This window comes from Pelophylax lessonae (assembly GCF_965119305.1).
Source record: "Pelophylax lessonae genome assembly, chromosome: 2".
Taxonomy (NCBI): domain Eukaryota; kingdom Metazoa; phylum Chordata; class Amphibia; order Anura; family Ranidae; genus Pelophylax; species Pelophylax lessonae.
In genome coordinates, this window is record NC_138769.1 from 369647750 (window position 1) to 369673896 (window position 26147).

General features: G+C 45.0%; 1 protein-coding gene across 3 annotated transcripts in view; it reads right to left on the reverse strand.

Annotated features, from left to right (window-relative positions):
• Nucleotides 1-26147, reverse strand: part of PTP4A2 (protein tyrosine phosphatase 4A2) — a 326374-nt gene that overhangs the window by 57156 nt on the left and 243071 nt on the right. The window contains exon 1 of one of the 3 annotated variants that reach the window (XM_082245158.1): nt 8789-8833. The exons of the other annotated variants lie outside the window; for them this stretch is intronic. The gene's annotated coding sequence lies outside the window, so the exon portion shown is untranslated. Of the gene's footprint in view, nt 1-8788; nt 8834-26147 lie in introns of those variants that run through there. 3 annotated transcript variants of the gene reach the window in all.

Sequence of the window (26147 nt, forward strand, 5' to 3'; positions counted from 1 at the left end):
CCGAGCAGAAGTGGGAGCGGGTACCTGTCAAAACTAGAAACCCGCCCCCCCCCCCCTAAAAAAATGACATAGGACATGCCAAATGTGGCATGTCAGGGGGTTAGGACTACCCAAAGCAGAAGTTCCACTTTTGGGTGGAACTCCGCTTTAAGTTCAATGTTTTGTTAACCTGAATTTTATGTGATGATTTAGAACACAATAGTCTAAGTTGGTGAAGTGAAATGAGGAAAATAGATATATAAAACTATTTTTTAGAAATAGAAAACATAAAAATTGCATGTGCGTATGTATTCACCCCCTTTGTTATGAAGCCCATAAAAAGCTCTGGTGCAACCAATTACCTTCAGAAGTCACATAATTAGTGAAATGATGTCCACCTGTGTGCAATCTAAGTGTCACATGAACTGGCATTACATATACACACCTTTTTTGAAAGACCCCAGAAGCTGCAACACCTAAGCAAGAGTCACCACTAACCAAACACTGCCATGAAGACCAATGAACTCTCCAAAAAATTAAGGGACAATGTTGTTGAGAAGTACAAGTCAGGGTTAGGTTATAAAAAATATCCAAATCTTTGATGATCCACAGGAGCACCATCAAATCTATCATAAACAAATGGAAAGAACATGGCACAACAGCAAACCTGCCAAGAGACGGCCACCCATCAAAACTCACGGACCGGGCAAGGAGGGCATTAATCAGAGAGGCAGCACAGAGACCCAAGGTAACCCTGGAGGAGCTGCAGAGTTCCACAGCAGAGACTGGAGTATCTGTATATAGGACAAGAATAAAGGCCCGTACACACGTACCGATCGTCGGCATACAAACGTCGGTGGACGAAGGATCTGCCGATTGTACGCGTGTTAGTATGGTGCCTCCGACAGATGTCTGCGCACAATCCGCGGACAAAAGTCTTTCGTGCAAACATGAAAATATTTGTATGCCGACACCAGAACGGACGATTGTTCGCCTGTCAGTACACAATTCGGCCGACAGACCGCAGATTTGCAAGACTGGGCATGCTCAGAAAATAGAAAACACAGGGAAAGTTAACCATTACATGACATCACTTCTGCAGTCGGCGGACAAAATTCTTGTGCTGTCCTTGTGCTGTCTTTGCACTTTTCAGCAGACACCGACATCCCGGGGAGAAAAGAGGAACATTTGTAAGCCGACCATCGGTACGTGTGTACGGGGCTTTAGCCGTACGCTTCATAGAGTTGGGCTTTATGACAGAGTAGCCAGAAGAAAGCCATTACTTTCAGCAAAAAACAAAATGGCACGTTTTGAGTTTGTGAAAAGGCATGTGGGAGACTCCCAAAATGTATGGAGGAAGGTGCTCTGGTCTGAGGAGACTAAAATTGAACTTTTCGGCCATCAAAAAAAGCACTATTTCTGTCGCAAACCCAACATATCACATCACCCGAAGAACACCATCCCCACAGTGAAACATGGTGGTGGCAGCATCATGCTGTAGGGATGTTTTTCAACAGCCGGGACTGGGAAACTGGTCAGAGTTGAGAGAAAGATGGATGCAAAACACATCTTCAAAGTTGCGGACATGTTCTGTAACTTCAATAATGCAAATCCTCAAACAATCCATGTTAGTTAATTCCAAGTTGTGAGGCAACTTGAAAAATGCCAAGGGGGTGAATACTTTTGCAAGGCACTGTATACACTGATAAATACCTTTTCTGATCAGCAGTATATAGCAGTCTTGTGACTTCTATCAGTGTCTGAATAAAGCTTGTAGGAGGAGTTTTCATTCTACACTGACTGTCCTATAAGGCTGCAGGACCCCTCACCCTCTGTCTGGACCATGCGGATTGGCCCTGAGCTGATCACATGCACACTCCAAAGAAAAAAAATCGCTATAGCAATACACACCAAACTGGGCATTTGCAGAGTGACTCCAAATTGGGCTCTGTCTTATCAAGAGATAGATTTGGGACAGGGGAAGATCAAAGAAGACAGGATCAAACAGCCTTTTTACACAATGCGGAGGATTAACCCCTTAGGTTCCCCAGTGAGTATAAGAAGCATGCTTTACTGCATATACCGACTGATTTTACTGTTGTGGGTTTAGTAACACTTTAACCGACAGAGTGGGCACAGCCCCCTTGCAAGGGTTGATGGAGGATTCTTGAAGCTCCTCTTTTGTCATAAAGGGCTGTCATAAATATTAAGCTGATCACACATGTTACAATCTGATTGCCTATCCTATCCCCCTTTGGATCAGGGTTCAGTGCAAACCTGTAGGAAGCTGTCCCATTAGAACTTCTCCACCAGCCCACAGGGACAGGGATGCACGCAACATCCTAGACCAGTGGTTCTTAACCTTGTTGGAGGTACTGAACCCCACCAGTTTCATATGCGCATTCACCAAACCCTTCTTAATTGGAAAAATAAAATATGATTTTTTCAAATTCAAAACATAGGTATACATTTATACATAGGTGCACAAAATGAACAAAATGCCCTGCTTTGCGATCAGGTAAGCAACTTCGTACGACGCTATGAGGATCGGTTTGTTGATGGGTACAAAGCAGAGAACAGGCAGACTAGCCTTTTCATCGAATCTGGCTCTCCTCGCCTGGAATTTAGCGAGTGTTGTGTTCTTGTATTTTCCATCTCCATGCAGCTTAAGGAAGTGTTCTCTTAGTTTTGCCGGTGCTAGACTAGAATTGCTCAACTTGGCATTGCAAATCATGCAGTTAGGACGCTGACTCCCATCACGTTCAGTTATACATGTGAATCCATATTGTACATATTCGTCCGACCACTTTCTTTTTTTGCTCGACATAGTTAGTATGAAGGGATTAAAATATTAAGAAAGAGATCACACGACGTACCATCATGACAGTTACAATTCGACTACTGGGCACGCCAAATTCCCTGCAGCACAGATCGGTCAAGTGATGTTGCGTGATCACCTGCAGCCAACGAGTCATCACGAACCATATGAGTCGGGTGTGTGTCTTGACCTCCACCGAACCCGCGAGACTGACTCACCAAACCCAGGTTAAGAACCATTGTCCTAGACCGAATCCTTGATCCACTACCTGTATCTGGTTGGATACAAATCGAATTAAGTTTAGGTAGACCTTCTCTATTACGTAATTTTGGTACATCTAAAAAGGACCTCATACAGTCATTTAAACATGTATGGAAAGCTTCATACTGCCAATTGATCCGGTGACAATCCTCAAATATATAAATTTATACCTTGAACACCGCATGCAGTGTGTTTCAAGACGTTGAATATTATCTGCGGAAAGCAAAGAAGCCATAGTTTCCATAGTGAAGATTTTTAGTATATTCATAATATGAACTGAAAATTTATTCTAGACTGCTTACTCACAGATGATTTTCAGGAAGGGGATGAATTTTTAATGCAGTGACTAAGGTAAGTCAACGCAGAGCTGAACATGAAATGCACTTCTCATATAACGAGGAGTATTTGCTCTTCCGTCATCAATGTACCGCACACATCACATACCAAGCATGTTGTCTTGCTTTTAGGAAGAAATAGAAATTCTTCTAACGGAGCTTTCAGGAAGAGGGTATCGACCTTCCATTATGCGTCAGCCAATGTTTTGTATTACGTATGTCAGCTAATAAACACTCCTGAGAACATTTCCATCACATCACCAGCTTTTAAAAAGGTCTTTCTGCTTGTTTTCCGAGAGGAGCTTTCGGTTTCTACACTTCACAGCAGCCTAGCCATGCACAGATCATGAACAGCAACACAGGTATGCTACAAGATTAGACCTCTAGATATTTAAGAACTTTGGCTATATATAAAAAAAAAAAAAAAACAATCACCGCCCCACCTCTCTGTCAAATCAGGAGATGCTTTGCATTCATTCAGCAAATACAAAGCATTCTCTAAATGGCACCGTGCGGTGTTCAGAATGTAGTGGGGCAGCAACTTGGCACAGTATATATTTGAAGATTATCTTCAAATCTATACTGATAGATGCAAATATTAGAGAGTACCAGATCTAATTTTTGGTTGGGGTCCTTTCAAACGGGTTATCCGATCGGGTCCTCCTGTCAGTTTTTCAGGGGGACCGGATCAGAAGGTCCAAGCATTACTATGGATTTGCTGGGTGTAAACAGACTTGTGTCCATTTACACTCACCTACCTCTGGGTCCAATGAGGCACACCTAAAGCAAATGGAGGACTGAGTCCTCTTCAGTTTGGACCATTGGTGTCCAACCTTTTGGCTTCTCTGGGCCACATTGAGTGTAGAGAAATTCTCTCAGGCCGCATATAAAATATATACTTTAGTTTAGGTATACAAGTAAAAAAACGCCGCCGCGCCCTTCCCGTGCTGCTGCACCCCCACCCAGCACTAATTTAACACAATTAGTGGATGATCCTAATTGGCAGCCTCTGCATACAGTTAGTTGGAAGCCGCTGTGGCCGTGCCCCCGACTCGACTTCCTTCCTCCCCAGCAAAAAAAAATTGTCAGGGGGCAGTGGGCCGCATTGGCTTCGGTTGGACATGCATGGTTTGGATGGACAGGATCGGAGGCAGGCAGGTGTAAACAGTTAACGAAGTCTGTTTCTAACCTGGCTGCTCATAGAGCAGAGCAGGGTCTGTCTGTGTTCGCTTTATAGATACTGAGCAGACATGGACCCATCATCTGCCCTGTTCCAATCAGCAGGGGATCAGCTTACAGATCCCTTGCTGATCCGAACAGAAGGCTCCTGTGTGAAAGGACCATTAAGGCCTGGTGGCCTTACCTTGCTAAGAACCCTTTTTGGTCTTGCTTAGAAAAGGTGGTGTTGAGGTCAAGGACTTCCTTCTTCCATAAGATAGTTACCTTCTTTCTTTCACCTCATCCAGGACATTGTCCTCCTGCACCTCTGTCCAGTTCTATTTCAACAAAAGGGAATTTTCATCCAATGTCTGAATGTGATTGTGTGTTAGGCCTCTTTCACACATACGGTCTGTTCAGTTCAGTCACGTCAAAATGTATCAATTTTCCAAAAACAGATCGTTTGTCCGTTTACATCCATTTTTCGTCCGATACGTTTTTTTTTGATGGATGAAAAATAGGGCATTCATCTGTTCCAAAAAACGGACATTGACAGAAGCGGATTAAAACAGATGTTAATGAATGATCATCCGTTTTTACATAGAGATGCATTGATGTCCGTTTTTCATCCGTCTCAAGAATCAGGTTCTCCCCCCTTCTGTCAAGGGGTACTCTCCTAGATCTGTGAGTACTTCTTTGGGCATTTTGGCATCAAGGTATTTATAAGGCTGCCAACTGTTCTGTTCTCTCATTCTCCAAGTTCTACCAGATGGCTGTTTAACCTTATCTGAGGACGTTCTACCAGGTGGCTATTGTGGCCTAATCTGATGTCAGCTTTAGGCACAAGAGCCTTCAGGTGGCTGTCCCCAGTTTCTTATTCTTTGCCCATTAACGCATTTTTTTTTTATGCATTTCCCATCCCTTAGTTCGACTATTTTTGAACATCCTCCAAGGTTAAAAGACTTTCTGTAACCCTTAAATGGGCAGGAAAAAAAAGGATTTTTACTCATTGTAAAATCCTTTTCTTACAGTTCGTTGAGACCCCAGTCCTACTCCTCTGTATTGATCAAGCTCTGGGTACTGCATTGCTATAAAAATGAGGAATGCTGGTAGTAAGAGGGGTTATCCTAGGTTATTTTAGTTTGCCAGTGTCCAGTCCCACTCTGGGTGGCAGGAGATGTCCAATGGACCCCAAGCACCAATGTGTATAAACAGCTGATTGTTGAACAAAATTGTTCTATTCATTTACTTGCTATAGGCACAGTACCATCTAGTAGTGGCAGAAATTCAGCTTTGAAGGGAAGGCATACAGAGTTTCACCTAGCTTTATAGGATTCTCCTATAGTGAAGTGCTGAGGATGGATTGATTTTATTTTTTGCACTGGTTCTATGAATTTTCAGTAGGATCTTGTAAAAGGCAACTATATAAAAAGTCAACTCATGGAAAGGTTGCTGCAAACAGACTACTGCAGGGAGATCACAAAGTCTCTAGCAAAAAGGTGCCCAGATTCCTCCCCAGTACCCCAGGGCTAGTGTTTGTGATGACAAGAAAAGACTTTCAACTACAGAATCGGAATCCTGAGCCACCAAGGTGGGGAGAGCCTAGTCTTGGGCACAAACTGAATTGGCTAGCCCAGAGACAAGACTGACTTGTCCCAAGACAAAATGCTGCAGTGCAGATGCCTGAAATGAAATTGGGTGAAGGAGGCAACCATCAACCCCAAAACTTTCATGCAGAAGCAGAGAGTTGGACGACTTCAAGACTGAAACCTGAAATAGTAGAACCTGCAGTTTTTCCTGGGGAAGGAAGACTGAGATGTGATGTCATTTCCAGAACTGTTTTCTGAAGGTTTAGGACAGGTTTGGAACACACAAAGGTGCAGAGGAGAGGCCAAAAGGCAGGGCCAGAACTGATAGTATAGGGGCCCCAAGCTTGGCTTCACAGCCCAGTTAAAACAGGTGGTGAGGAGGCAATATATCACCTTCCAGCCACCTGTCACCTACTCTATGAAAAGCAGTCTACTACAGATTGCTTTTTAAAGGGCTTCCACATGAGAATGGGCCCCATGGGCTCTTGAAATCTATGTGTGTGCACAGAAACGCAATATTTGTAGCATTAGATAGCTGTGCTGTCATGCATCAATGTGTGCTACTTTTGGGTCTTAACACTCAGAATCTATAGTAGGTAAGCTTACTAGATATTAAAGTAGAACTATAGGCAAAACCTTCTTTTCTCATTTTGGATAGAGCAAGAGCAGGTTAGAACACCTGTCAGATTTTTATTTTGCAATCTATGTCCCATTGCAGAGATTTACCTTCAAGTGAGAGGAAATCCCTGCAAATTAGGGAATTCCTTGAGGAACCCTGCCCTCATTGGAAGATTTCCCCTCTATTATGTTTCTGGGGACAACCCAAAACATGGAATTTTCTTTTAGTATCATGGTAAAAAGGACACATAGTGAGGGTAAATCTCCCTAAGGCCCCTTTCACACAGTCCGCATTCCGTTGCGGACCGTGCTCTGCTCAGCGGGGATCGATCCGCCGATCCCCGCTGAGCCGGCGGATGACAGCTCCGTCTCCGCTCTGTGTGCGGAGAGGGAGGTGTCAGAGCCCCGCTGCTCTCTATGGAGAATCGGATGAGAGCGGACCGCCTGTCCGTTCTCATCCGATCCGATCCCCAGGTCGGATGGAAAATAGGGTTTCCATCCGTCCGGATTTCACAGACAGGATCGGATGTGGATGGCAGCGGGTGTCAGCGGACATGTCTCTGCTGACATCCGCTGCTCCATAGGGCTGAATGGGGCATCCGATCAGATCCGCCTAAAAAACTGACAGGCGGATCTGATCGGAACGCCCATGTGAAAGAGCCCTAACTGAGGCACATTTTTATAGTCGATACTTTATATAACATCTGTCAATACCCCTTGCCAACACATCAAAATGCAAATAACTTGCATTTTGATCATACAGGATTTATAGTGTGCCAACAGTTTACGCAGCGCTATATGTATATGAGATGCACTACTACTGACTTCTATGAGCCTTCCAACATAAAAAAAAAAAAAAAAAAAAAAAAGTAATGACCTATATATGTATATATTATAAAACACTTTGCAATGCTGATATAGGAACAGACACTATTTTTATGGGGAAGTGCATTGCAACGCATGCGTTAAGACTAAAGCTGAATACATACTATACCACTTTTGTTGTTAGATTTCCTTTAGATTTACCTTTAACTATGTAGTGTAAAGGCCTGCCTGACTGCATACGAATTGAAATGGTTTAGATTTGACCGCATATTATATGGTTTTGGTGAATCTAAAGGAAAAAAAAATCTAAAGACAATTGTATAGTGTGTATGGCCCATAAGACAACAGTGTCTAATTGTAAGACCGCATTCACACTAGTCTGACTTGTCAGCCTGACAAGTCGTGGTCCGTCATGCTCCCACTGTATAGTACAGGAGCCGTTCCAATAGGAGCGACAAGTCGTTCCGACTTAGAAAAAGGGTCTTGCATAGACATCCATTTTATTTTAATTTCTAGCTAATATTAGCAGAGGGCATAAAAAAAAATATATGCAGCTAGTGAGAGAAACCTCTGCTTACCAAAAGTACATTTCAGTGTTAACTTGAATTAACCTTGACTGAGCATCCACTGCGTTCTAAAAGCTCTAATCAGAAAAGGCGTGGGTGTTGTAAGATCGAGAACCAAAGCTATAGCACAGATCCACTGAACATCACGTAATCAGGGTGAACTCCTATTAATTAGCTTTAAATAAAATCCGGCTTAAAAATACAATCTAGGTTTCTCCACATATGAAAAGGCTCAACGATAACTGGCATGGACAGCTTGAAATAATAGTCCCTATGAGAAACCTAATACCCGGCACATCTTCTGGTATCACATCCAGAGAAATGAAGAGGATGCAATCCCAGTTCAAATAAAACATTAGCATGGGATTAGATTGGCAGTACGTCTGCTGAAACCCCACACATCCCCTTACTGGAATTGTCAGATACAAGCAGACACATCCCCTTATGTGTACACAGTGACCGAAGTCTACACACAGCAAGCATGCTACAATCATGCAATACCATAAAACAAGGATTGCCCATATAATGTTGGAATGAAGTGAGCAAATCCTTGCTCTTTGAAATGGCACCCAGGAATGTGGGTCTCTGTTGGAGAATGGGGTTTTAGAAACAGGCGGTCCTGCTGCCCCGTTTACTTACATATCCATAAGAGTCTCATGAAATGGGTTACAATATGTTCAGAGGCCTGCGAACATTACCGTGCAAAAGGTTTCCCTGCCAAACAAACAAGGGCATTCAGCTGCTTCAAAAAGGGCAAGAGGGAAGGGAGAGAAACCCGAGAAGCACTTAGCTAAAGGACTTTAAGAGCGAGAGGGGCTTGCCGAGTGTGTGGCAGGCATTTTTCACCTCCCTGCTGCACACAGGATACATTCCGCAATTTGTCCCTGTGTCCTGATCTATGACCCCTAAATATCAGCTAAAAATGCAACATCTTACCGGAACTCAAAACCAACCATTCAAGCCAAGTACATGGAAGAGAGAATACAGATTCAAGGCACTTTTTTTTTTTAACCACTTTACCACCGGAGGATTTTGCTGTCTTACGTCTGGGCCACTTTTTGCGATTCGGCGCTGTGCGACTTTAACTGACAATTGCGCGGTCGTGCGACGCCGTACCCAAACGAAATTTACGTCCTTTTTTTCCCACAAACAGAGCTTTATTTTGGTGGTATTTGATCACCTGTGCGATTTTTACTTTTTGCGCTATAAACAAAAAAAGCGTTTATTTAGAAAAAATAATATTTTTAACTTTTTTTATATGAAATTAGCCCCAAAAAGATGTAAAAATCTAAATTTAAAATTTTTGGCCAATTTGTTTTCTGCTACCTAGGTTTGGTTAAAAAAAAAAAAAATCACAATAAGCATATTTTGATTGGTTTGCGCAAAAGTTATTGCGTTTACTAACTAAGGGAAAGATTTCTGTCATTTTTGGTGGTTTTTTTTTAACGCGTAATGGCGGCGATCTGCGATTTTTTTTGCGGGACTGCAACATTGCGGCGGACAGATCGGACCCTTGACTGACATTTTTGACACTTTTGGTGGTACCAGTGACATTACTGCAGTAATCAGTGCTATATATATGCACTGTTACTGTAAAAATGACACTGGCAGGGAAGGGGTTAATTTTATTGGAGAGGGAGGGGTTAATGTATGCCTGGTGCTTACTGACGTGTGTGGGGGGAGGTGACTGAGTGACAGATCGGATGTTCAGCTATGCTGAACACTGCGATCTGTCCCTGCCTGTCACTTAGGAGATCTGCCCGCTCTGTTTACACAGGCGGGCGGATCTCCAAACTAGATTCCCCGACGATCGAGGAAGAGCAGCGGCGCTCCTCCCCTGGCCCGACTCCCGCTGTGACTGAACACAGCGGGAGCGAGCCTTCGGCGGCGCGCGCGCGCCGCCCACAAGGGGCGGTGTCCAGCGACGTAGGTCTACGTCGCTGGCCGATTACGAGCCACATTGCTGCAGTAGCAGCAATGTGAGCAGTGGTAAAGCGGTTAATTAGATGTGGGAAAGATTAATTTGCTAGGAATTTTCAAGGGTGCTTATGAGAGATCAGCTTATGATTTGAATACATGATCAAGAGCCAGAGTGTCTTTTTAATGAGTAAAGAAAATAGAAATGGTCAATGCCAATAAAGACGTTATGGTCTTCTTGGGTTTCTCACAGTTATGTTGTCCTTTGCTAGCAAATTACCAGAGATTTATAGTAACTAAGTAGAACTACTTCACTACTGTACTTAAGTACCGAAAGGCGGTATCTGTACTTTCCTAGAGTAGAATTTTTTTCTCCTACTTCACTACATTTTTTTCGATGATTTCAATACTTCTACTCCGATATTTTTTTGTGTGCTTCATAGTTACTTGTTACTATTATAAAAATAACCACTGCCAGAGCAGTAGATGGCAGGTTTCATGAAGCTCAAAAAAATGTGTACAATGTCATGTGTACTTTTGACTTCTTTCTTTAATAACTTTAATAAACTTTTGACTTCTTTCTTTATTAACTACATAACACAGTACTGGTACTTTTACTTTCAGTACTTGAGTAGCAAAATTTTTAAATAAACTACTTGCAATACTTAAGTACAAAAAATGTTGAATACTTTAGTACTTCTACTCAAGTCACTTTTTGATCGAGCACTTGTACTTTTACTCAAGTATGGGTTTCGAGTCCTTTATACAACTCTGCAAATTAATGGCTGCATATTTACAAACACCAGGTTCTTTTATTTCACTATAGATTATTTTATAGCCCCTCGCTCAAAATTTCAACAAACTGCGAAGTATATCATTTCTGGTCAACCAGGGAAAGGACACTGGAGCTACGGTTTGAAGAAAATATTTAGGCTTTTAGAGGAATATATATTAAAGCGTTTCTTCACCTATTTTTTAAAGTTGGGCTCATCCTAATGCCCACCCATAGTGTATTAATACTTGGATATAATAATGGGTTTTTTCACCGCTGTTTAAGATATTTCATCGCTCTTGGGGGCACTCTTTACATCTGGATAAAAAGAGATTTGATCTCCAAATATGGAAAGGCTTCTTCATATCTGGATTTGGCTAAGGCATTTGATACAGTCCCCTACAGATGATTAATTTACAAAATAAGGTCTGCAGACTTGGACCACAAAGTTTGCTCTTGGATAATAAACTGGTTTTAGGGGCATGTCCAAAGGGTGGTAATAAATAACACGTACTCAGACTGGTCTGGAGTTATAAGTGGGGTGCCCCAAGGCGCAGTCCTGTAACCAATTTTGTTCAATCTACTCATAAATAGCATCGAGGAGGGGATTGTTAGCTCAATCTCAGTTTTTTGCAGAGGACACAAAATTAGGCAGGGCAATAACTTCTTACAGAATGACCTGAACAAAATAACAGAGTGGGCAACTAGGTGGCAAATGAGGTTTAATATGTAGAAGTGTAAAATATTGCACTTGGGGATTAAAAACAAACGCAAAATACGCGTTGGGGGGGGAACCTCTGGGTGAATCAAGAATGGAGAAAGATCTAAGAGTCTTAGTAGACTAAGCAATAGCATGTAATATCAAGCTGCAGCTGCCAAAGCCGGCAGACTATTAGCATGCATAATTCCAGAGATAAATCTATTATTGATCGACTGATATCGTTTTTTTTAACGTTGATAATATTTTGGTCATCGGATATTGGTATTGGCCGATATTTCGGACATTAAAAAATCATTATGTCTACAGGTACTGTGGTGGAGGATCTGGGGGTCTAAAAGACCCCAAACCCCTCCTCTGCACTTAAAAGCATTCAAAACGCCAAGTTTGGCTGTTTTGAATGCTGTAAGTTTTTGAATTCGGCGTCCCATAAGTACCTGGAAGTGATGCCATGTCATGATGACATAATTTCCGGGTACTCGGCGCCGCCAAATTAAAAAAAAATGGAGACCCGGTCAGAGCGGAATGCGGTGTCTTCTCTTCGGCGGTCCTGCAAGTAGGATGCCCGAGTCTCCGGTTGGGACGGGAGCCACGGAAGGTGGCGGGAGGGGGGGGGGGGGGGGAACGTCCCCTCCCGCTCCTTGGAATGACAGCCGAGCGGTTTCTCGGCTGCATCGTTGTCATTACAAGACAGCCGACCATCGACTATGGATGCCAGTACCGAGGTGATGCCTCTAGCTGCAGGCATCACTCCGGTACATGCACTTTCCCGAAATATCGGTAAATCCAAAGGCCGATTCCGAAATATCGGGGAAAGTGCATATCGGTGTTGCTGATAATCGGTCGATCACTAAAATCTATAATCCTACCACTATATAAAACTCTGGTCCGGCCACACCTGGAGTATTCTGTCCAGTTTTGGTCGCCAATCCTTCAAAAGGATGTGCTGGAAGTGGAAGGAGTCCAAAGAAAGGCAACTAAGCTAATATAGGGGATTGGAGGACCTAAATTATGAGGAGCATTTACAAGCGCTCAATTTATTCTCCTTACAGAAGAAACGCCTGAGAGGGGACATGATAGCGATTTACAAATACCTCAACGGTGATCTCAGCATAGAAAAAAAAACTATTCAGTCACAAAGGAGTGCAAGAGAACAGAAGGCCATTCAATGAGATTAGAGGGGAAGCGATTTAACCTCAGGCTACGCAAAGGGTTTTTACAGTAAGGGCAATAAGATTGTGGAACTCGCTTCCACAAAAATGGTAGTAACTGCGGGCAGTATGGCTACTTTTAAAAGACTCTTGGACATACATCTCCAAGAGCAAAACATTCAGGGGTATGGGAAATGAATACGTCCACACACACACCTACACGGGTTGAACTGGATGGACTATTGTCTCTATTCAACCTCAACTACAATGTAACTATAGTAATAGCTGTGAAAATGTGGAATACACCCACTCAAGAACTGGTTCAGGCCACCTCAGTAGATGGTTTTAAAAAAAAAAAAAGGCCTACATAACTGGATACTAACATTTATAGATAAAGTTGATCCAAGGAATATCCAATTGCCTCTCGGGGGGATCAAGAAGGATTTTTTTTCCCTTGATGGGGCAAATTGGATTGTGGTTTGAGGTTTTTTCCTTCCTCTGGACCAACTGTAGTTATAGGATTTTTTTACCCTTTTATAGTTTGAACTGGATGGACGCATCTTTATTCAACCAGACTAACTATGTACCTATTGTGTTATACCTATTGTGTTATTTGCATTGTTCCTATGCTTACTCTTTCTGCCTATACATTAGGTGTATATGGTCAAGTGTACTCACAATTTGCATCTTTGGGTGGATATATCGAATGCATATTGGTCTGCTACCACTATGTTGTGCATTGTTAAAATATTTCAATAAAACGTATATTAAACATTTTTCTGGGAAAATACCTTTTTTCTTCTATAAGGAGATGAAGTTCACCTTTAGGAGCAGGTTACATGTTGCACCCATATTTAAGGTGTAACGTGCCTCTAGTGATCCACCTCCCACCACCAGTACTCCTCCCTCTGATAGTGGGTGGGGAATCTTCCCCCACACCAGCTGTCACAATTTGAAAATTAATTTAAAAAGTTTCCTGTGAATAAATAAGACTATGAGTACCGTCACCCATTCGGCTGGTGGCTTGTACTTCTCAATCTGCAAGGAAGCTGGTGAGCGCTTTTGAAATCCACTGGTTCTACGGCTATCCTGCTTGCTTTCGGGTTCTCTGATACGAACAGGTTGCTATAATAACAGGACAGGAACTTCCAACGATGCTGTCATTGCTATGGCAACCCGTTACCAATGTGCGCCTATGCAGTGTCATTACTGCACAGGCGGTGGGCCCAGAAGTTGCACATTGGGTAACCAACAGCACAAAATCCGGAAAGTGAATGGGCGCAGGCTTCAGATGCCCATACATGCAATTTCCACCACCAGAATTTTGGCAGTTGACAATAAAAGACATATTTGGTAAAAAAATAAAAAAAAAGGTACATAAACGAGAATATTCAATTTAAATAAAGCAATTCATTGGAATCAAGAGCATTGTTTTTTTGGGAGACCATTTCTTGAATACCACAAACTCAAAAGGGTAACCACAGGCGCTTTTTAACCCATTTTTCCACAAGGGGTCCGATCATAAAAAAAGGGGAAGGTTAGCCCAAATCACCATTGTTCCTTTCGGAGGTAAGCAGCACTGGCACAGTCTAGCAACACCACTTACGTCTATCTCTGCTTTTACGGATCCAACTAAGCAAAAAAGTTGCTTTTCATGAATGCAGGCCGATTAGTCTACACAAGTCCAGTCACATGCTTTTGTCTTTCTACCCTCTGGTGGGCTGCCTAAATCTATAGACTTTAGATTCACAAACTCTGCAGCTAAAGATCACATGAGCTAGAGCTGCTTAGTTTAACCACTTAAGGACCAGGCCTATTTCTGACACTTGTTGTTTACAAGTTAAAATCAGTATATTTTGCTAGAAAATTACTTAGACCCCCCCACACATTATATATATATATATATATATATATATATATATATATATATATACACACACACATACATACATATATACATACACATACATATAATTTTTTAGCAGAAACCCTAAAGAATAAAATGGAAAGTGTTGCAATACTTTATATCACACCTTATTTGGGCAGCGGTCTAACAAACGCAATTTTTTGGGGGGGGAAAAAATAATAATAATAATTCAAATTAAAAAATAAGACAGCAGTAAAGTTAGCCCAATTTTTTCTATAATGTAAAAGATAATGTTACACCAGGTAGATACCCAACATGTCATGCTTCAAAATTGTGCACACTCGTGGAATGGCGACAAACATTGGTACTTCAAAATCTCCATAGGTGATGCTTTAAAAATTTCTACAGATTACCAGTTTAGAGTTACAGAGGAGGTCTAGGAATGGAATTATTGTTCTCCCTGCGATACCTCACTTGTGGTTTGAAAACCGTTTAAATATGTGGGCACGACTTGCGTATGCGTTCGCTTCTGCACGTGAGCTCGGAGGGACAGGGCGCTTTAAAAAAAAAAAAATTTCTTATTTATTTTACCACTGTCCCTTTAAAAAAAATGTTTTTGATCACTTTTATTCCTATTACAAGGAATGTAAACATCCCTTGTAATAGAAATAAGGACAGGTCCTCTAATGTGAGATCTGGGGGTCAAAAGACTTCAGATCTCACATCTATACATAAAAGCAAAAAAAAATTATTATAATATATATATATACACATATATATACATATATATATCTCCGGTAAATGGGGAAACGACTGGGAAGTGGGGGATGATCCCATGGCGAATCTGCCACTGGGACCACTTATGTGATAGAGCAGTGGTCCTCAACCCTGGCCTACAGGGCCCACTAACAGGCCAGGTTTGCAAGATAACTGAAATACATCCGAGGTGATATAATTTGCTGCTTAGTGATTGCAGTATTCTAGTCTGCATCTCCCCAAGGTAATACTTAAAATCTGGCCTGTTAGTGGGCCCTGAGGACCACTGTGATAGAGTACCGACCGCCCTGTAAAAAAAAAAAAAAAAAAAAAAAAAATCGGGGTTATGGCATCTATCTGCTGCCATAACACCAGTATCTAACGCCAAAGTAGTGACGTAAAACTGCGGTGTGCGGTCCGGAAGTGGATATACTGAAAATAAAATATGACATCGGGTATTGCTTATTTTTAGATCTTTGCTATAACTAAAAGGCAATTTTTTATTTTTTTTTTTTAGTTTTTGATAGAGTAGAGAGAATAAAACACCCATCAATTTTTATTGCTGTCTGTGCCCCCATTAAGGAGATTCAACCTCTCTAATGATGTTTACTGTTATCATTGAAAGTAAAAGAAAAAAAACTAAAAATTTTGGGTTGTCCCCAGAAAAACAAGAGGGGAAATTTTCAATGGGGAAACTAGTTCTGGTGACCTGGGGATCCCCAAGGAATTCCCTCTCACTTTCTGTTTGGCTTTGAGACAGGAAGCGAAGGGAAATCTCTGCAATGGGACAGAGATGGCAAAAAAAAAAAAAAAAACTGACAAGGGTTATAACCTTCCTTTACTCTATCCCAAATAAAGAAAAATTGGATTTTTGATTTACCATATAATCCATTTCTCTAAAGTTTGATGGACCCAGCTCCCATAACCATTGGGTTATACTGCCCCCTACAGGAGTAGGACACCAGGCAGAAAATAATTATGGCTACACCCATGGGCCGTCCCAGGGGGTGTACTTCCTCTGATATAGCCACTCAGTTTTGTTACAAGCAGTGTCCGTAGAATTATAACTCCACAGAGGGGTGGGTGCTGTGTCCGTCAATGAACATCAGAGAAATGGATTTTAAAGTATGACAAAAATCCCATTTTCTCTTTTGTTCAATGACGGACACAGCTCCTGATAGTCATTGCCATTGGGAAGTCCCAAAGCAGTGTTAACCACTTTACCCCCAGCCCTATTTCGGACACTTTTTGTTCACAAGTTAAAACCAGTATTTTTTCCTAGAAAACTACTTAGAACCCCCAAAAATTATATATATTTTTTTAGCAAAGACTCTGGAGAATAAAATGTCGGTCATTGCAAAATTTTTTGTCCCGCGGTATTTGTGCAGCGGTCTTTAAAACGCCATTTTTTTGGAAAAAAATTGAAAAATCACATTTCACTGCATTTAAAAAATACTAAACAGTAAAGTTAGCCCATTTTTTTTGTATATTGTGAAAGATAATGTCACGCCGAGTAAATAGATACCCAACATGTTACGGTTTAAAATTGCGCCCCCCCGTGGGATGGCGACAAACTACGGTCAATAGAGATCTCAATCTGCGACGCTTTAAATTTATTTAACGGTTACCAGTTTAGAGTTAGAGTGTAGCTCTTTTTTTTAAATCATTGCTCACGCTCTGGCGATCGCGGCGATACCTCACATGTGTGGTTTGAACAGCGATTTCATTTGCGGCTCGACTAGCGTATACGTTTTTTTTTGTGCGCGAGCTAACGGTGACGGGGGCGGCTAAATTTTTTTTTTTTTTTTCCTATTTATTTTTTCTTTTTTTTTAACTTTATTACAGGTTTTTTTTAAAAAAAAAATCTGATCACTTTTATTGCTGTCACAAGCAATGTAAACATTACTTGTGACACCAATATGTGTGACAGGTACACTTTATGGAGGGATCGAGGGTCTAAAAGACCCTAGACCCCTCCACTACACTTCCCTGTATGCAAAACGCCGAAAACGGCATTTTTGCATACAGCCGTTTTTTAAATCTGCCGCCTTTTGCAGCACAGTAACCCGGAAGTGACGTCATGGACGCCGCCTCCGGGTTACGTCATCGGAGACCCGATCGATGCCGTTTCCGGCATTCATCGGGACTCCATCCAGCCGGCGGACGCGCCGGCTGGGTGCTCGGGGCTCCCGGTGGGACGGGAGCCCCGAGCAAAGCCGTGGAAGGCGGCGGGAGGGGGGGGGGACGTCCCCTCCCGCCCCCCCGGGTAACGATCGAGCGGCCCCCGAGCCCGCATCGATCATTACCGACGGAAAGCCGACCGTCGGCTTCAAACAACGGTACCAGGATGATGCCTCTAGCTAGAGGCATCATCCCGGTATAACCACTCAAAGTCAGCCGACGTAGATCTACGTGGCTGGTCGTTAAGTGGTTAAACATGAGGGGTAGAAAGAACAAAAAAATTCCCAAGGCTAAACATTAGCCAACCAGGCAACAGGAGTAAAACCAAACAACTGGAGCCCACCTAAAAAAACCAACACACCCTCAAAGAGGTGCTCTAAACAGCAGCCTGCAAAACCATGCTGCCAAAAGAAGGATCCGCAGATTCCAACACATCCACTTTATAGAACTTTGTAAAAGTGTGCACCGAAGACCAGGTGGCCGTCTTACAAACCTGCTCACACCTGATGACCGAAAGTCCAAGAGGCGCCAATCGCCCTAGTAGAGTGCGCCTTGACAGGGAAAGGAGGAACCTGACCCCTGATGGAATAGGCCTGAACCACCGACTGTCTGATACATCTGGAAATGGTCGCAGAGGAAGCGGAGCACAAAAAGTCTGACTTCCTGAAAGACTCCATAGCTGCCAGGTCCACCCCAATTGCTCAGACCACATCCTAGGCATGCAAGGCAATTTCCTTTGGATGTTTAGGCCTAGGACATAGGGAAGGCAACACAATGTCTTCATTCAAATGAAAATCAGAGACAACCTTCAGGAGGAATGAAGGACAGGAGCGAAGAACCACCTTATCCCTGTGAATCACCAGGTAAGATGAATGACAGGATAACTCTGCCAGTTTCGACACCCTGCGTGCAGAGGTGATAGCCACTAAAAAGGCCACCTTCTGGGACAGCATAGGCATGGGAATCTCCCGAATATTTGCAAAGGAAGACTTCTGTAGAGCTGAAAGCACCCCCTTTGTGCTGCATTAGTGCAACCAGTATCAGTGTTAATTAACACTGGTTGCACTGATACTGATAACTCAGCCCCTCCCGCCTTTAGTGCCCCTTCTCCTGCCTCAGCGCCCCTGCTCACCCCAATGATGCAATCTCCTTTCTTGTCAGCACCTCCATGTGACAGGCAAACTCTCAGCTCCTCCTGTGTCCTTCCTTTCAAAAGTCCCGCCTCCCGGTGATGTCACTACTACTACTACGATGTACATGAATGAACTAACACACCGGGCGGGCGGCGAGCGGCAGCTAATAGCTATAATTAAGTGAGCCCTTTACTTCCCTGTCAGCAGAGATACCCGCCTGATAAGCCCAATGGAATAAGCCCATTTTCGGCCGAAAATTTCGGGTTGCAGAAATTTCAGTGCACCACTAGTAAAAACCCTGAAAACATTCCGAAGTCGGAACCAGGACAATCACCCCTTGAAGCAACAGGTCTTGTACTGCCCCAAACAGACAATATAAGTGGTCCAGGGACAGGCGCAAGTTGGGAGGAAAGAACATTGCCGGGAAACAAGAGCGAAACTCGATCTTGTAGCCTGACTAAATGACTTAGTGGTAGGGCTGCGCATCTTCACTTACCTCTCGATTCGATGCGATTACGATTATTAGGGTCGCGATTCGATACGATTCGATTCCGCAATGCATCACGATTACTATGGGGACCCTTTTCTAAAGGGGGATCTATGGTGACCCTGCTCTAAAGGCGGATCTATGGGGACCCTGCTCTAAAGGAGATCTATGGGGACCCTGCTCTAAAGGAGATCTATGGGGAGCCTGGGCCTGTCCTAAAGGGGATCCAGGGGAACTGAGCTCTAAAGAGGGATCTATGGGGACCCTGCTCTAAAGGGGGATCTATGGAATAGATCCCCTTTAGTGCAGGGTCGCCATAGATCCCCCTTTACAGCAGGCCAGCATCCCCAGAGATCCCCTTTAGTAGAGCAGGTCCCCCCATAGATCCCCCTTTAGTAGAGCAGGTCCCCTCATAGATCCCCCTTTAGAGCAGGCCACATCAGGTTAGAAGAGTTACCTGATGCTGGTTGTAGTACCGTAGGCCCTGGTAAGGAGGAATGCTGGGCTCTGTAGTCCCCCTAGTTGTAGTATAGCAGGCTCTGGTAAGGATGAATGCTGGGCTCTGTAGTCCCCCTAGTTGTAGTATAACAGGCTCTGGTAAGGAGGAATGCTTGGCTCTGTACAGAGCTACAGAGCCCAGCATTCCTCCTTACCAGGGCCTGTTATACTACAACTAGGGGGACTACAGAGCCCAGCATTCCTCCTTACCAGGGGCATTACAGAGCCCAGCATTCCTCCTTACCTGGGCCTGTTATACAACAACTAGGGGGACTACAGAGTCTGTAGTAGTCCCCCTAGTTGTATTATAGCAGGCCCTGGTAAGGAGGAATGCTGGGCCCTGTAGTGCCCCGACTTATCAGGAAGCAGAGCTGCAGCCAGTTGTGGATGAAGTAGCGGTAGGTGTATGGAGTAGGGCTTGGACAGGTCCTGGGTGATGAGCCTCATGTCGGGAATTTGCAGCTCGGACTAGTGCAGTGCACGGTACAGGCGGAAAGCAGGACCTCCTTGCTCCCCTGCGGTCAACTCAGGCTGTCTGCCGAGAACCACACCACTACTAGAAGTGTACCGAGCTGGGAAGGCCGCGACTTCGGGCGGCCGGGCTGTCAGAGCGGGCGGTCGGGCAGCAGCGTGCTAAGTGGGCGTGCCGTGTGTATCCCGGGGCCAGAGATAGCACTGATAGCTCCGCTCTCCTCCTCTCCTCTCCTGCGCCGCGAGGAGGAGCTCCGTATCCCACAAGCCCGGCCAGCACCGCCATGTCACTTCTGTCCCCGCCCCCGGAAGTGACGTCATTAGGTAATCGATTATTCAACCACCCCGAATCGATGCAGAATCGCGAAGGGTCGCATCGCGATGCATCGATTCGGCGATTATATTCAGCAGCCCTACTTAGTGGACCCACTTTTCTTTTACCAGGGAAGTCCACAGGTCCCGAAACCAGAGAAGAGGTCCCCCCCACCCCCGATACAGGTAAGGGCGTACCTTCATGCTGAAAGAGCCTTGTCCGTGGACCGGGTTCGTTTGGATTCTCCGGAGGAGGCCCTGAAAGGCTTCGAGCCCTTGTCAGTTGATTCTGAGGGACGGAAAAAACTTTCTATGAGCCGAGAAGGAGGGCTTACTTCTAAAAATAGGTTCCTTGCTCTTAGTAGCCTGCGGAAGAAAAGGTAAAGGTACTCTTCCCACCCCCCCCACCCCCCCGTGAAACCTTTAATGATGTCATCCAGGCTAGCTCCAAAAAGGTGATCTCTTTGATAGGGAAGATCAGTCAAGGCCTTTTAAGAGATCTGGTCCGCAGACCAGCATTTGAGCAAAAAGCCAAGTTGAAGGACCACTGCCGAAATGCAGAGTCAAGCCACTAGTGGAGCAGCATCCAAACAGGCATCACAGATAAACTGCAGCCCCTGGACCAGCTGGTCCGCCAGCTAAGCAAGGGCACAGGGGAGCTGTTCTCCCTCCTGGAGACAGCGTAAAAGCTTAGCCCACTGGCTCAGAGTTTGTGACACCAGGGCAATGGTGAATACCGGCCTCAGTGCCGAGCCAGCAAGAGTGTACATATTGCGGGCCACAGCCTCTTCCTTCCTGTCAGCCAGATCCTTAAAGGCCGGGGACTCTTCAACTGTAATAATGGTTGCCTTATTCAATCTGGAAACCGGAGTGTCCACCACCGGTGGAAAAGTCCACCTCTTAATAAGACTCCTCATAGGGGTAACGCCTAGAAAAAAACGCTTAGGGATCCCTAGGGGGCGCTTTGGTCGTCCCCAGTCTTTAGCGACAATTTTGTCAAAATAGGCAGGAAAAGAAAACACCTTTGCTACTCTGGATGGCTTGCGAATGCCAAAGGGAACCTGCACCTCCGTCGCAGCTGCGTCCTCCATTTTCAAGGTCTCACGCACAGATACAATCAGTGCATCTACCAGCGCCTTGTGAAGGAATCATCCTCACTATCAGAATTCTGGGTGCGTGGTTGCAGACCCAGCTGGGTGACCCACGTTCACAGCACTAGAATCAGATTCGGGATTTGATGAAACAGGTGAGGGGGGGGGCACGCTTTTTGCTAGCCTGTCGCCCGAAAGCCACCTCCACCCGGGACACAAAAGGACTCCAGGACCGTCGTCAGAGGAAGAGAACCCCACCAGACTCACCTCCAAGCAGAAACAGGCACCTGCGGCCACCAGGATAATCTGCGCGGGAATCAGTAAGTAAAAAAGATCCAGGAGGAAGCACCAGGGGATGAGGAGGGGCTCCCACCGCCAAAAATCGACGCCCACAGGACTCCACTGTTATGGCCACCGCTAATTTTAATGGCGGCACCACAAGGCTTCAAGGGTCCCAGGAGGGATCCCCAGGGCTCAAGGAAAGACCCAGGCAGGACGGGGGGGGGGGCCCTGGCCGGAGCTCCCACCAGGTACAACCAGCCCCCTCCCACACAGCCGATCGTCCGGTCGCCGGCAGCGCACCCCGCCAGCCCCCATCACCAGTATAGCGCCCTGCCCTCACCCCAGAAGGTGGACAAGACCACCCAAACAGCCCCAGCATAAGAGAAGGGGGGGGTAGGATGGGGGACAGATGAAAGGTGGGACAGATGAAAGGGAGGACGGAAAGGAGGGAAACCCAGTGGTTCGACCTTCCTAAGGAGGGGCTCACGTCTACCCCACAACCCTCCAGGGGGATAGAGGGGGATAGCTACTCACCATACCAGGAACCGGGTGGGCACTGCTCCAGACAGAAGCCCTCTCCATCGAAATGGGGAGGCTGTCCACCATGAGGAACGCTGCAACTCGGGCCAAGACCCTGGTCCTATGCCATCTCGCGAGGCGTTTAACTCGCAGGCCAGCCCCCGTTAGGTGGGGCTATGTCTCGGCTGACCTAGCACGAAGCTGAGGTCTGTGCACGCTCGCTGGCCAGACTGGGGTGACCACTGGATCTAGAGATTATCCAGCCTGTCGCCCAGTCCGGCAGTTGATTGTAGATCTCACAGGAGAAATCCAGGAGAAAACATTTCTATCTAAAAGAAATAATTTTGAAAAGACCAGGGATCCCAGCAAGGAACTAGTTCCTCACTTCTGACTAGGCATAAAAAAAAAAAAAAAAAAGAGTACCTATAGCAGGGAGAGGGAGTATACCCCCTGGATCTGCCCATAGGCGTAGCCAGATTCTTTTTCTGATTAGTGTCCTACTCCTGTAGGGGGTAGTATAACCCAAAGGTTATGAAGATCAGGAGCTGTGTCCATCAATGGACGAAAGAGAAAAACATTTTTTGCCTATATCTCTTCTTTAAAGGAGAAAGTGATCATCTTGGGTCCGGTGTCCATTCAGACATGGAGCCGTGACCCGGTCCTGCCCTCTCTTTTTTTATTGGCTGCATGATTTTGCTTGACAGCAGCGGGAGCCAATCACACCGCACTGCTATTTCAGCCAATGAGGAGGGAAGTCCCAGGCAGCTTAGACACTCCTGCAACATTGCTGGATAAAGACAGGCTCAGGTAAGTATTAGGCCCCGTTCACACTGGGGAGATCCGACTTGCCGGGGCGACCTCATAGGTCGCGGCGCGCTGCTCGCACCGCGACCTCGGAGCGGCCGGCACGGACTTCATAACATTGAAGTCTATGCAGGTCGCCCCAAAGAAGCTCCGGACCCTTTTTCTAAGTCGGAGCGACTTGTGTCGCTCCTATTAGAACAGGTCCACAGCTTCTCTATGGCAGGCGACCTACGGCGACCTGTCAGGTGACCAGGTCGCCTGACAGGTCGCCCCAGTGTGAACGGGGTCTTAGGGGGGCTGCTGCACACAGAACAACTTTTTCGTTTTGTTTTTTATTATTCTAATGCATAGAATGCATGAAGATTAAAAAAAAACTTCTGCCTTTACAATCCCTTTAAGCAAAATCAAAATACAAGTGGCATTACACCCACCTGTCTCCGGGTCCGAACCTGGATAAAAAAATAAATAATTGAAGGGGACTCCATCCTCTTCCACTCAGGCAGACTGCATTGGAGGGCAGTCAAGTATAAAACGGACAGCGGAGTCAGTTTACTCCTGTCCGTCCATAGAGCAGAGCGGGCTCTAGACATGTACAAAACTGAGCGGACACGCATGTCATCCGCCCGCTCTGCGCCAATCAGCAGGGGATCTGAGAGTCGATTCCCTGCTGATTGGAACAGAGTGCACCCTGTGTGAAATTTGCCTCAGTGTAGCCATAATAAAAGACATAACTAAATGTATAAATAAGCTGTTGCACAAGTCCCTAAAATAAAGAGTTACAAAATTTGTACACCCTCTCCTTTTTAAACAAAACACACTTAAACTCACATTTTTTTTTTCTCACAAAGCAAAAAGCATCACTTCCCTCTTTGAGCAGAAATAACCTGCCCCAAACGGAAGCAGCATTTCCGAAGCATGTTACAATAACACTAAATTTCACACTGATAATGTAAGCTACGACAAAAAAGTGTTTCCTGCGCATTGTGTTAACGATCATCAGGCTCTGTAATCTGTCCTGCCCATGTGATAGAGTAAGGTTAAGTAGGGCTGAGTTCCAGCACCCTGGGACAAGGTCTGCTGTTAATCACATTTACATCGCTTAAGCTCCCCAAAACATGAAATGTCGCACAGGTCACTGACCTAATCTCATAGGAAATGCAATACAAATACCTGAAAATGCAGCATGCATTGAGAAAGTTGTTCCATTTCCTAGATATAGCGTGCCAAAAATCTTTCTACTCAACCAAATATATTCATTCAGTCTTCAAGCAGAAAAATATTAGTGTCAATTCTGCTAAACTCGGAAAGTTTTTCTCAACCTTTTTACCATTGCAAAACCCTTGGAAAACATTTTTTTAGGTCTCAGGGAACCCCCCACCAAAAATTATTTCTATAGCTCATGGTTGGATCAGTAGGCTGTAAAAATCCAATACCAAAGAACAGAATGTACCTAAATTAACCAGAAATAAAAAAAAAAAAAAAAAAAAAGCACCCTTACAACTTACAGTCATTAGGTTGTGTCCCTAGTGTTGATATTACAGCTTCCATGAACGATAAAGGATCTATGCATGGTGATAGTGGACCCATCAATCATGGAACAAGTAGTGCATGTCACTTGTAGTTATGTGCACTGCCCTATGCGCACTACACATCCCACAGTCCGGGGGTCCCCAAACCCCTGGCTGCAGACCTGTGCCAGTCCGTGACCTGTCACCTGCGCAGGCTGCACTGTGAGAAGTGCAGCAGGCAAGCAGAGAGAGGACATCTCTCACCACCCGCCTGGCATCATCGCTGTTCCATCCTCACTCTAGGTTAAGACTGAACCCAGCAACTGCGCACGTGCCAGTTTCCCAGCTCAGCCGCCATAGAGCTGGGGAGAGGCTCCGAGAAGAGCCTTTCACAGCGGGGAAAAAAATAAAAACCTCTACAAATTGCCTTAAATAATTAAGGGTGCGCGCTGCACCTGCCGGCAGGCGACGCGCGCTGCACCTGCCGGCAGGCGACGCGCGCTGCACCTGCCGGCAGGCGACGCGCGCTGCACCTGCCGGCAGGCGACGCGCGCTGCACCTGCCGGCAGGCGACGCGCGCTGCACCTGCCGGCAGGCGACGCGCGCTGCACCTGCCGGCAGGCGACGCTGCATTATTTTTTACAATGTGATAGTAGAAATAATGACACCATATCAACCAGGATGTGGTGCTAATTGAAGTGCTAACACCAGCCACTGACCCATGGAGATGGACTCCATAGCCAACCACCACCCCCTCCCTGTGCGCACCAATCCCCCCCCCCCCCCCAACCTGGTCCTTGGAAAAAAATGTTCTTCCACAAAACTGGTCCCCAGTGCCAAAAAAGTTTGGGAGCGCTTTCACAGTCCATCCCCAGGAGTGAGCAAAAGCGGGTGGCTACATTCCTGCATACAGTAAGATCATGGAGAATGAACATACCCACCCCGTAACAGAAGTCAAATCAACAAAAAAATTGGAATTTGAAGATTTGGACAAAGAAAAAAAAAAATGTAATACAAGCTGGAGTAACTTTTTTTTTTTTTTTAAAGTTTAGGGTCACTTTAACTGGATCTTGCTAGAACACTGTACAAAGTTGACATCCACATCCTTTCTTTACACAGGAATCACTTGCGGCTCCTGTTTTCTTTCAGTCTCTATATAACATGTCAGAATCAGGGACAGTCATCAACCACTCAAAGTCATCTCCGGGATATTACATTTAAACAGTAACAGGGAAGACACTGTCACTGCAGAAGGTCAGCCTGTCCTCAGAGACATCCCGAGTCACCTAAAGTAGGGCAGACCTAGCTTCCTGGGGTGGGGGGGAAGCAGCTGTCAGAGAAAGCGCTCATTGCACTAACTGGCATGTGGCTTAACCTGAAAGATTTTAGCAAACTACAGGACAATCAGTAAATTCCAAACTAATTAATCCTTACTCTTGTCACAGATCACATAGAATGGAAGTTCTTTGTCAGGGATAGGTCTAACCTCGGGTTAAAAAAGGCAGTAACTGTTCTATGTGTTGGAGACCTG